This window comes from Schistocerca cancellata, chromosome 3 (assembly GCF_023864275.1).
Source record: "Schistocerca cancellata isolate TAMUIC-IGC-003103 chromosome 3, iqSchCanc2.1, whole genome shotgun sequence".
Classification (NCBI taxonomy): domain Eukaryota; kingdom Metazoa; phylum Arthropoda; class Insecta; order Orthoptera; family Acrididae; genus Schistocerca; species Schistocerca cancellata.
In genome coordinates this window covers 350,062,254-350,076,459 of record NC_064628.1, presented here as the reverse complement: position 1 = coordinate 350,076,459, position 14,206 = coordinate 350,062,254, and positions in this window count along the sequence as shown.

The following is a 14,206-nucleotide window of genomic DNA, read 5'->3' as shown; positions in this document are numbered from 1 at the left end:
TCAAAGAAAGGAAGGCAGAACACTTCACGTACAGGACAGTCTTGGAAAAAACACAACAGTACGTGATTAAGGGGATAGACTCACGAACCCCGACCGACACGGTACACAATGAACTCTCTGCTCTCGGGTGGGAGTGCATTCGGGTAAACCGAATGTCAGAGTTCGGCACAGCGAGACCGTCACATAACTACATGGCGGAGCTGGCCGACACGGCCAAATCCCGCGACCTGCTGAAGTTAAAGCTATTTCTTCACATGGTCGTTAATGTAGAGGTGTAGAACACGCCGCGCACCCCCCAACAATGCCACAACTGCCAGCGCTATGCGCACGCGGGTATCAGATGCGGTCTCGCACCCCGCTGCCGCATTTGCGCTGGCGGTCACACAACCCAACGCTGCAAACTCCCCCATACAGCACCTCGCAAGTGCGCCAACTGTGGTGCTGCCCATCCGGCAAACTACAGAGGGTGCATTGCATACAAAGCAGCTCTGAGGCGCAAAATCGCGAAACATGCGAAACCAACCGCCATCACAGTTCCAAAACCGCCCCCGCGCCCAGTAAGAAGTGGAATATCCTTCGCTGGAGTGGTCGCTGGCAGCCCCAGCAGCGCGGGACGGTCAGAGGAGCCCCAGAGCTCAGAACACGCTCAGCAAACACCCCCAGCAACAGACACACAACAGACAAGCACAACAAATGACACCACACCCGCACCGGGCACACCACACGAAACAAGCAACAACACCACCCTACCCCCTGAGATCGCGAACTGCAGCCCACCACAGGCTACAGAAAACGCACCCACACAGGGACAACCACAGCGCCAGAGGAGGAGGAGAAGGAGAAACAGCCGCAGCACGAGGAACACGACCACACCACAACAAGTACACAGGCAACGGAACACCAACACCCACGAACACATCCCGGACACCAACTCAACAACCCACATAACACACCCACTCACCACAGAGAACACACAGGCGCCCACAACTGCCACACGAACAACCGACTCGCAGGCCAGCCCTCACCAAACGCCAACACTGGAACAAGCGGCCGCTAACACGACCAATAACTCGCAGGCCGACATGACCAACATTACAACAACATTCCAGAGAATAATGGAAACATTATTCCCCGGACGCACGACCACCGAAATAGTCACGAAGATTATGGGGTGTGTCTCACAACTCTTCATGCAGTTCATGTCGGGTACGCTCAACTGGACTAGCTTCCAAGCCACTATCACACCGCTTTTTACACTACTACATGGATAATACACCACACCAGCCCCGAAACGCAGACTTAAACACAATCACACAGATCCTGTTTTGGAATGCCAACGGGATCGCAAGCAAAAAAGCCGAGATGGCCGCGTTCATGGAGCGAAAGGGTATCTGAATCGCTTTTGTGAACGAAACACAGCTTACGCCTCGCAAACAACTAAACCTCCCAGGTTATTGCGTCTATCGTACCGACCGAGCGGATGGCAGGAGGGGAGGCGGCACGGCAATCATTATACACAGAGACATAGACCACACGAACATCGAGCTCCCAGCACTTGAAAGACTAGAGGCTATGGCCGTCAGGGTCAAGTTCAACGGAGCCAACACCACACTGGTATCGCTATACAATCCTCCTAAAAACATAGTAACACGCGATATCAGCACAGTACTCAACATAGCACCGCGGGTAATAGCCGCTGGAGACCTCAACGCAAAACATCCTGATTGGAACTCACGAATACGAACCGCCAACGGCAAGAAACTGTACGAACACGCACTAGGCCAAAACTACATTATACTCGGACCGGACGTTCCCACGTTCGTGCCTACACAGGCCCGACATAGGCCAGACGTGTTAGACATAGCCCTCATAAAGGGCATCACAAGCACACTCAACCTGACGGTTGAAAACGATCTGGACTCAGACCACATGCCTGTATTACTGCACATGGAAGAGACACTGCAGGACATCGAACCACGCAGGATGCTTAACTACAAGCGTGCGAACTGGACACTGTTCAAGGAAACGCTTGATAGTCGCATTCCTGACACCCACGAAATTAACAACACACAGCAAATCGATGAGGTTGTGGAGGCTTTCACAACTGCCGTCCAAGACGCAATGACTGACGCCATTCCATTTACAACACCAAGACAACACTCGACGGCCCTGCCCCAGGAAATCCTGGGCCTTATCTCAATGAGGAACCGCCTCAGGAGATACTGGCAGCGTACCAGGCGCCCGTTCTATAAACTGCACGTCAACAGACTCCAGGGTATAATACGGAATAAAATTCAAACATTCAGAAACGAACAATGGGGACAGAAACTCGCTCGGCTGGATACCACACGTCCTGGCGTGTGGCAGCTGACCAGACACTTCACCAGGGAGAAACATTACATTCCCACGTTACAAGGACCAGACGGCACAGCCTACTCCGCGACGGAGAAGGCAGAGCTTATGGCCACAACACTTGCAGCGTCCTTCATGCCGAATCTGGTTCCTTCAGACCCAGCATTCACACTTGAAACGGACCAGGAGGTTACACGACTTGTAGCCCAGCCCTCGCGCGACGAAATAAGACGTACTAGCACAAATGAAGTCACATGGGCTATCAAGCACACCAACACTAGAAAAGCCCCTGGGCCTGATGGCATTCACAACCGTGTCCTCCAGGACAGGATAAAGCCGTAGAATACCTCACACACCTAACGAATGCCATCCTGACACACCAACACTTCCCTGACTTTTGGAAGGCGGCCAAGGTCCTGATGTTCAGGAAGCCAGGGAAAGACCACTCCCTCCCACAAAATTACCGACCCATCAGTCTGCTGTGCTCGCTCAGCAAGATTGTTGAGAAGGTAATACTAAAACGTATCACTACGCATTGCATCGCCAACGACACCGTAAGACCGGAGCAATTCGGCTTTAGGAATCACCACTCGACAACACAACAACTCCTCCGCGTAGTCGAACATATAAAACACGGCTACAACACGAACAAAACCACAGGGGCCGTGTTCCTAGACATCGAAAAGGCTTTCGATCGTCTCTGGCACAACGGACTCATACGCAAACTAAGCGAAGCTGGTTTCCCAGACGGACTCGTACGTCTCATACTCTCATATCTCACGAACAGATGTTTCAACATTAACGTGCAGGATAAACAATCAACACAACACGGTATCCAAGCTGGAGTACCCCAATGAAGCATCCTGGGGCCCATCTTGTTTAACCTGTACATTAATGACTTCCCAGCGACACGAAACACGACGTTAGCCGTCTACGCGGATGACACAGCCATCCTCGCGCAAGACTGGAAACCGTCGAACATCAACTCACGAATACAGACAGCACTCAGAACAGCTGAGCCTTGGCTGGAGCGATGGCGTATTAAAGTAAACGTCGACAAGTGCGAAGCAGTTCTGTTCACACGCAGACCGAAACTACTGCGCAAACACCAACACTGTAAACCGATAAATCTACATACACGCCCAATACGTTTCCGAGAGAAAGTCAGATACCTTGGTGTCTGGTTGGACCGGAAACTTACATGGGGGGACCACATCGAATACGTTGCCAACCGAGCGCACGCGAGGCTCAAACAGCTCTACCCAATGCTCAACAGGGAAAGCACACTGAATAGGAAGGTGTCGAGGGCCTTATACATGACACTGATTAGACCTCTGATGACGTACGCAGCTCCCGTCTGGGGATATGCAGCTCCCACACGACTGCACCGCCTGCAGATCATACAGAACAAAGTGCTACGACTCATTAGCAATGCTCCACGCTACACACGCACCGTGGATCTTCACCATGAATACCGCCTTGATACCCTCAAGGAAGTATTCAAGAAACACGCCACACGACTATACAGGAACTCGAGACACTCGAACAATCCTTTCATCCTCACTCTGGGAAACTACGATCACAACCACAGGTGGAAACACAAGCGACCAAAGACACTGCTAGCTAGGGCATAACCACCTATGGTAAACTAACATACGCAAACAGCGACAAACGTCGGTAAGCCCCTGCATATCAGCAACACTGACTGGCAACTACCAGCTGCTATTAGAGCCGACCAACAGGCCACAGCAGGGACACCGACGAGCTCGCCCACAGACGCAAAAACAATCTCCCAACACTCCCTCACACTGTGCCTCCGGTATATGACCTATCGGACACAAGACCGATAACAAACATAACTGTTGCAGGTTGCAGGACGCTGAACGAGGACTCTGTACCAGCACCCAGCGCCAGCCGCCGAGCAGCACAAACGCACAACGTCAAGGTATCGACATGCATGATACGCATTACTAACAAAGCCTATCCTTGCACAACCTATCTCAGGCAGCAAGACAACCGCTACTGCTCTTGCCGCCCGACCTAACTTTCGCAGAGGTTTTTTTCCCTTGGCTCTTGCCTTGGCACTTTTTTTCCTCTGCCCTTCAAACCGCTACCCTTCGTCAGATTTCGACCAATCTATCTCCAGATGAGCGCGTATTAATGGTTAATCCTAATGAGACGTACGCAAACATCGCAGTACCCACATCCTGCGACACCTCACTTTAGTGAATACTAACCCTTATGCAGAGATGGCAGTAGACCTTTTGTGTTGGCCATCATGCCGGTGTGGGCGTGGAGGGGCTCCACCTCTAAAAAAAAAAGAATGCTAATGCCCACAACTTAGCAGCACTAACATCAACAGTAGGGGTGAGTACCTTCTAGAATTTCTTCTAGCTAATAACTTAGAGATCCTCAATAGGGGCAAGGAACCTACGTTTAGGAATATATGAAGGAAGTAGTAATTTACATAACCTTTGGTTCTACTTTGATGGGTAATTACGTCAAACAATGGCATGTTGCTTTACAGCCATCCTCATCAGACCACATGTATATTATGTCCGAGGTTGAAATGGGAATTAGACATACCATGTCCTATAGGAATCCCAGGAAAATGGACTGGGAGATGTATAGGAGGGACCTCGACTCAAGCTTGTCAGAAATCAGTACTTCGATAAGGAATCCAGTAGAGTTTGAGGAGGTCGCAGAGGCAACTGCTCAATTATCAAGCGGTGGACGAATAACAAAGTATCTTGGTGGAACAAGAACCTGGAATCACAGAGGGAACAGGTACAAAGACTGTTTAACCTTGCTAGAAGGAAAAGAAAATGCGCAGAATATCGGGAGGCCCTTGTCAAACACAGTCTAGCAAGTAAGCAAGCAAAGCAGGCGTCCTGGAAGGTATTCTGTGAGGAGGTAGAGGGTACGACTGTTCAGTTCAGATTTCACAAAATCTTCACTAGTATACCAACTAATCCAGGAGGAACTTTAAGGAACGAGGATACAGAGTACATAAGGACAACACATAAAACTCTGGAACTACTCCTCAAGACTCATTTTCTTCAGTGTACTCCGGCAGACAACATAGACTAGAACTAGAGCGCTGTGACATATCGGTTTTCAGGTAATCGGAGGGAGAACTGGGAATCTGCCAGAGAATATGTTGATCATAATAAAATCCAATTGGTGGTGGGAACATTCCAACTGTGCAAATCACCTGGCCCAGATGGAATTTTTCAGCGCTCCTGCAACAAACAGGAGTGAACTTGATAAGATTCCTATGTGGGTTATTTCAGGTTAGCCTAGCAGTAGGAATCATTCCTAACGTCTGAAGGGCAGTGAAAGTTGTCTTCGTTCCAAATTCAGGGAGAATTGATTATACGAACGCCAAGGATACGAGGCCAATCAGTCTATCTTCCTTTCCTCTTAAAACATTAGATAAACGTTCAACGTACCTGTTAGGAAGGGGAGGTTAACTAGGGTCCCTGTACACAATAGCCAACATGCACACCAACCAGGAACATCGTGTGAAAATACACTTCACCAACTTGTTGGGACCGTGGAGAAGGAAATAGCCCTCTGCATCTTCTTGAACATCGAAGGGGCTTTTAGCAACATGATCTTAGAAACCATGGTTAAAGCAGCAGACGTGTATGGCTTGGAGACTTCCATTTGCCAGTGGGTTGGAGCCATGCTTAGTGGTAGAAAGGTAGAAGCCACCATGATGCAAGAAAAAATGGTAATCAGCACCACCAGAGGATGTCCACAAGGAGGGTGTAACACTACGGTCGGACGCACGATACTTTTTAAAGCCTGTACTATAGTAAGTTGATGGGCTTCACCTTATAAGAAAGGATTTTGGTATATATGTTGACCACGTGTACCTGAATGGAGGCAAAATCAGACTTACACCCACTCAGTAACAACAATGATACATCAAGCAAGTCTGAAGTGCAACTACACGTTTGGACAGACAAGAAACACAGCAGATGCTACCAATTGTTAATAATACGGTCGCCAGCCTAACTAGGCATTAACTGAGTTTCTTTCCTGTACAAGTTGATGTACGTTCAAGCATAACAACACGTAGTAACACTGCATTATCTGGTAAATTTTAGAACCAGAAAATCTACTGAACTAAGAATCTCACTTTCTGTACTAATATGGACACGCCATAAATATACAACAATACACTATAATGTTTACTACAAACTTCGTATTGTCTATTGATCTGATTAAAATCGGGCATAGGTTACCCTAGAAATAGCACTTTCGAAACACACATAAAATGTCAATTTTTAAAAAAAGGTGAAACACTGATAAATTTTGGTTTTATCTTGACATTAACTATGCGGGTCAAATCAGTTCAATGCATTTCGGAATTCGAATGAATAGAAAAGAAAAAGAGGGGGGGGGGGGACCCTGAAACTGTTATGATCACTGTATTGAAATTTTGATTATTTCCAATATATGAGTTACTACTCTTTTTGTCTTATTTCCTGCTTATTTAACTACCATTATTTTTTTCTGAAATAATTAAACTTCATTACTAAAACAATTTCAAAATTATCTCCCAACTTAGTCAGACCTATATTATTTACCTATATATTCATAAACAACAAAGTTCTTTAAACATCATTCTAACATAGATAGGTCTGCTGGTAATTATTATTAACATAAACTTTAAATCTTCATTTCAGGACACTCGGACTGAACAACATGTGGAAAGGACCCTGTCTAGATTAGTTGTGAGGATAATTAAATGATAGGCGGCGAGATGGCGAGGCACCGAGCACACATACGATCATAGCAATGGCTCTTGAAGTACCGGCACTTTACTTCTTCATAGCGTCGCAATACTTTTCCATTTAGTGCCTATGAAATTTTGCCATGCTGTATAGGTGTCGGAAACGACACTTGCGAGGCTCAACGAAATCACGTTTTCCAGGAGAGCCTCCTCGATCCAAGACGTGTTTCTCCGACCAATGCCCAACTCCGACTACTACTGCTGAGCCCGTTATGCCGCATAGCGCCCGTGTGCATTCTCCCGCGCTCGCTTGCCATCCACCTTTTACCGCTCCCCTACAGACAGGGTATTCACCAAAGGTTTTGCATTCTACATATCCTAATACATTTACTACGTATGGACCAGGCGTACAAATACAACTTTCACATCTTACAATAGTTTCAACATTAGTTACACTTCACTTCGATTACAACGTTACTTGAAATTTGACCTAAACATTGATATTCACATCGAAAATTGTTTACAGTTTCTTTAACATAATGGCATGAAACAAGAAAGAAATGAAATCAGTACATCGATTATACTAATTGATCGAAATTCAGGAGAAAAAATTTATTATATGTACAATAGTATAGCGTTGTTGTTGTTATAAGGGGTCCTCTCCCCTCTACTGTGGAACGTTTTGGTGAATGAATTCATTATAGAATTAAACTCTAGACATTACTTTTTCCATCGATATGCAGACGATCTTGTCATAGTAATAATTGGCAAAATTGCAAGTATAGTCAGAGCTATGGCACAAGGAGCATTAAAAATTATGCAAAATCGGTGAAGGGAACAGGGTCTAAGGCTCAGTCCTATGAAGACTGTTGTAGTACCATTATGATAAAGCAGATCCATCACACATATTGGAATCTCAAGCTTCTCACTGAAACTATACCAGTGAGGGGGTAGTGAAATATGTAGGGGTAACCCTGAGTGAGAAACTATCATGGACCTCTCACATAAGGAGCACCTGTTCCAAGGCGAAAGGTTCTGTGATGAGTACCAGGAGAGCTTGTGGTAAAAACTGGGGCCTAAGCTCCAAAAGTACAGGGTGTTTCAAAAATGACCGGTATATTTGAAACGGCAATAAAAACTAAACGAGCAGCGATAGAAATACACCGTTTGTTGCAATATGCTTGGGACAACAGTACATTTTCAGGCGGACAAACCTTCGAAATTACAGTAGTTACAATTTTCAACAACAGATGGCGCTGCAAGTGATGTGAAAGATATAGAAGACAACGCAGTCTGTGGGTGCGCCATTCTGTACGTCGTCTTTCTGCTGTAAGCGTGTGCTGTTCACGACGTGCAAGTGTGCTGTAGACAACATGGTTTATTCCTTAGAACAGAGGATTTTTCTGGTGTTGGAATTCTACCGCCTAGAACACAGTGTTGTTGCAACAAGACGAAGTTTTCAACGGAGGTTTAATGTAACCAAAGGACCGAAAAGCGATACAATAAAGGATCTGTTTGAAAAATTTCAACGGACTGGGAACGTGACGGATGAACGTGCCGCGTACGGCAACCACAGAGGGCAACACTCAGCTAGTGCAGCAGGTGATCCAACAGCGGCCTCGGGTTTCCGTTCGCCGTGTTGCAGCTGCGGTCCAAATGACGCCAACGTCCACGTATCGTCTCATGCGCCAGATTTTACACCTCTATCCATACAAAATTCAAACGCGGCAACCCCTCAGCGCCGCTACCATTGCTGCACGAGAGACATTCGCTAACGATATAGTGCACAGGATTGATGACGACGATATGCATGTGGGCAGCATTTGGTTTACTGACGAAGCTTATTTTTACCTGGACGGCTTCGTCAATAAACAGAACTGGCGCATATGGGGAACCGAAAAGCCCCATGTTGCAGTCCCATAGTCCCTACATCCTCAAAAAGTACTGGTCTGGGCCGCCATTTCTTCCAAAGGAATCATTGGCCCATTTTTCCGATCCGAAACGATTACTGCATCACGCTATCTGGACATTCTTCGTGAATTTGTGGCGGTACAAACTGCCTTAGACGACACTGCGAACACTTCGTGGTTTATGCAAGATGGTGCCCGGCCACATCGCACGGCCGACGTCTTTAATTTCCTGAATGAATATTTCGATGATCGTGTGATTGCTTTGGGCTATCCGAAACATACAGGAGGCGGCGTGAATTGACTCCCTATTCGCCAGACATGAACCCCTGTGACTTCATTCTATGGGGACACTTGAAAGACCAGGTGTACCGCCAGAATCCAGAAACAATTGAACAGCTGAAGCAGTACATCTCATCTGCATGTGAAGCCATTCCGCCAGACACGTTGTCAAAGGTTCCGGGTAATTTCATTCAGAGAATACGCCATATTATTGGTACGCATGGTGGATAAGTGGAAAATATCGTACTATAGAGTTTCCCAGACCGCAGCCCCATCTGTTGTTGAAAATTGTAACTACTGTAATTTCGAAAGTTTGTCTGCCTGAAAATGTACTGTTGTCCCAAGCATATTGCAACAAACGGTGTATTTCTATCGCTGCTCGTTTAGTTTTTATTGCCGTTTCAAATATACCGGTCATTTTTGAAACACCCTGTATATACTGGATATACACCACGGTAGTATGACCTATGATCACTTATGGGGCTACAGTGTGGTGGAAAAAGGTAGAACAGCAAGTAGTTGCTGAGGAGATTGCTAAGGTGCAGGGATTTTTCTGCCTAGCCATTACAGACGGAATTATCAGAACACCTTCTGCTGGAATGAAAACAATGTTGGACTAGCCCCCATTACACCTTTGGGTAAAGATGGAGACCGCAGCTGGAGCACACAAGTTAAAGACTAACAAAAACTGGAACTCACTTGCGTATCCAGGATCTCAAACTAAAATACTGCGTGAGGTATATACACTCCTGGATATTGAAATAAGAACACCGTGAATTCATTGTCCCAGGAAGGGGAAACTTTATTGACACATTCCTGGGGTCAGATACATCACATGATCACACTGACAGAACCACAGGCACATAGACACAGGCAACAGAGCATGCACAATGTCGGCACTAGTACAGTGTATATCCACCTTTCGCACCAATGCAGGCTGCTATTCTCCCATGGACACGATCGTAGAGATGCTGGATGTAGTCCTGTGGAACGGCTTGCCATGCCATTTCCACCTGGCGCCTCAGTTGGACCAGCGTTCGTGCTGGACGTGCAGACCGCGTGAGACGACGCTTCATCCAGTCCCAAACATGCTCAATTGGGGACAGATCCGGAGATCTTGCTGGCCAGGGTAGTTGACTTACACCTTCTAGAGCACGTTGGGTGGCACGGGATACATGCGGACGTGCATTGTCCTGTTGGAACAGCAAGTTCTCTTGCCGGTCTAGGAATGGTAGAACGATGGGTTCGATGACGGTTTGGATGTACCGTGCACTATTCAGTGTCCCCTCGACGATCACCAGTGGTGTACGGCCAGTGTAGGAGATCGCTCCCCACACCATGATGCCGGGTGTTGGCCCTGTGTGCCTCGGTCGTATGCAGTCCTGATTGTGGCGCTCACCTGCACGGCGCCAAACACGCATACGACCATCATTGGCACCAAGGCAGAAGCGACTCTCATCGCTGAAGACGACACGTCTCCATTCGTCCCTCCATTCACGCTTGTCGCGACACCACTGGAGGCGGGCTGCACGATGTTGGGGCGTGAGCGGAAGACGACCTAACGGTGTGCGGGACCGTAGCCCAGCTTCATGGAGACGGTTGCGAATGGTCCTCGCCGATACCCCAGGAGCAACAGTGTCCCTAATTTGCTGGGAAGTGGCGGTGCGGTCCCCTACGGCACTGCGTAGGATCCTACGGTCTTGGCGTGCATCCGTGCGTCGCTGCGGTCCGGTCCCAGGTCGACGGGCACGTGCACCTTCCGCCGACCACTGGCGACAACATCGATGTACTGTGGAGACCTCACGCCCCACGTGTTGAGCAATTCGGCGGTACGTCCACCCGGCCTCCCGCATGCCCACTATACGCCCTCGCTCAAAGTCCGTCAACTGCACATACGGTTCACGTCCACGCTGTCGCGGCATGCTACCAGTGTTAAAGACTGCGATGGAGCTCCGTATGCCACGGCAAACTGGCTGACACTGACGGCGGCGGTGCACAAATGCTGCGCAGCTAGCGTCATTCGACGGCCAACACCGCGGTTCCTGGTGTGTCCGCTGTGCCGTGCGTGTGATAATTGCTTGTACAGCCCTCTCGCAGTGTCCGGAGCAAGTATGGTGGGTCCGTCCACACCGGTGTCAATGTGTTCTTTTTTCCATTTCCAGGAGTGTATATAGGTGTAGTTGGGGAAATGGCGGTCGAATATATAATAACTCCCATCTGCTACAACAAGTCTTTAAATGTAGTAATTGGAGGTAGATAGTTCTGGGAGAACTAATTTCGACATCGTACTGGAGATATAGTGTGGTTCACTGCCGGTTCAAAAACAGGCAAAGCTGTTGGGGCTGGGGTATACAGGATGCTCCCAAGACTGGAGAATGCAGTCTCTCGAGGGAAGATGGCCGTTGTGTTTCAAGCAGAAGTATGTGCTGTCGGGGTGTGCGTGGAGGAGACGTTGCAGAGTTGCTACAGAGGTCGTAGCATTTTCATTTATTCAGACAGCCAAACAGCACTGAAAGCACTTGCAGCCCCTGCAACAAGATCAGAGTCCTTGTGGCGCTGTTGGAAAGCAATAAGGTAAACTCACTAAAGGTCCCTGGTCACTCAGGAACTAGTGGTAATGAACAACACGAAACCGTGACATCATTCACTGGATCGGAACCTGTCCGGACAATCACCAAGGCGATGATCTTAATAAAACTACGAGACCGGACAAGGAGACAGCATGTTGAATTTTTGGCTAGGGTCCTAAAGCAAAAACATGGCGAGGTATTGATGGCGAAGCCATGTTCTAAGAGAAGTCTCTGAATCCTGGGCTTGAGCAGGAGAGAAATGATCTCCTTGCAAAGTTCAAGAGCATTCATTGGCTTTATTAGAGACACAGGGAAAGATACCGCACAACGAACCCTGTTTCGGTGTGGCAGCAGCGGGCTTGACCAATGTTGTTTTTCCTTCCCTGATAAAACCAATCAATCAGTAAATCTAGCTTCAAAAAATAAAAAAATTAAAAATATCTCAAATTATCAGAAAAGAAAGCGGCAATGTCAAAAGCATCTACTGAGTTCCATTGAAGAAAGTTCTACAGAACCAGTTCCAGAGAGGATTTCAAAGCCTTTGATGAACAATTACGTAATTGCACTACTGGCGATAAAGGAGGATGGGCGAATAGCCCATAATAACGAGGAAAACGCAGAAATCATGGTAGAAACATTCAACAAGCTCTTGAACAGTGATGGCCCTTAAAATCTTTTAAAAATAGACACAAACACCCCTGTAAAAACCAAACCAGAAAATATAAACCCACCTGCAGTAGAAGAAATAGAAACCGCACTTAAAGAAATGAAAAACCGCAAATCAAGTGTGGTAGATTAAGTGTTTGCGGAAATGTTGAAGTATGCTGGTAAAACATATTATTTTCACAAAAAGTTTGGGCAACAGAAAAATTTCCAGAAGAATGGACCACCGCTGTAATTAACACACTTCCTAAGGAAGGAGACAAAAGTGATGCAGACAAATATAGAGAAATCTAGCTCTTGGACCGTTCCGACAAGATATTTTTCAAGATTTTACACAGTGAGAGCAGAGAACAGCTGGATAAGGAACTCACGGCATACTAAGGAGGCTTCAGATGTTGGAGAAGCTTTGATGAGTAAATGATTACTATGAAATTAATCATGGCTTACTACCGCAAACAAAACAAGCCTCTCCCAATTACATTTATAGATTGTAAGAAAACATATGACTCTGTACATAGGCCCTCACTGTTAAAAATTTTGAGACTTTTCAGACTCCACTCAAAATTAATTAAACGGATAGAGCTTACCTTAACACATACAAATTCGAAAATTAAGCTCAAAGGGAAACGTTCTGAATCATTCTTGGTAAAAACTGGTTTAAGGCAGGAATATGGCCTGTCATCACTTCTTTTTTATCATGCCCTTGAATACATAATGAGGGAATGGTACAAGTACAATCCAAAGAACTTTGAGGTTGGAACACAAAGATAAGATATGGAGTTGAACTGTGTAGGATATTTCTGATGACCTCGGGCTTCTCGCCAACAACAATCAAGAAACCAAATAACAAATACAATAACTACGGGAAATAGCCCAGAGTATTAGCCTTAAAATAGTCTTTGAAAAAAAAATAGAAATAATGCTAACAGTACCGCCGCTGGCAAACAAAATCGGAATTGAAGAACATGACATAAAAATTGTTGAAACGTTTAAATTGACTAAAACTCATCATGTTATCGAGAACACGTATAACACACAATGTCTCTCAATAGCCACAAAACTGAAACACTACAAAATAGTCACACAGCCGCAAATAACATATGTTAGCGAAACTATATTTAAAACAACCGACACTGTAGCAATATACAGATTACTCAAAAGAGAAGGAAGAATAGTCATAACATATATAAATAATAAATTCTAAAAAGACGGAGTTTGGAGAGTAGCTTCAAATGAAACCGTTTATAAAGAAATAGACCAGTGACAGGTACAATGCAAAGTAAACTGATCTCTTTCCTAGGACATTTGATGAGAACAACAGAAAATAGAATTCGCAGGAGAAAAATTGAGAAGTTATGGAATAGTAAGAGCGGCATTAGATAGATCCAGTAGATCAAAGAGGACATAAATACAACAACAGATTATGGAGGATTTGAAAGGCAAGACAGACGCGCTCAAGATACTTCAGGAGGTACAGATCACAATACGAACAAAAATTAATACAGGACGGGAAGGGTGATTTCAGATGAGGAGAGAAGGGCCCGATCTGAAAGAATGAAGAAGCATTGGGTCAACAAAAAACAGAAGAACGTAGTTCACAATATTGACTAAAGTGGTCCATCGTAGGCCATGAAATAAATAAAGCTTGTTCTTAAGTGGAGTACGTATGACGGAATTGGTCAAAAAGT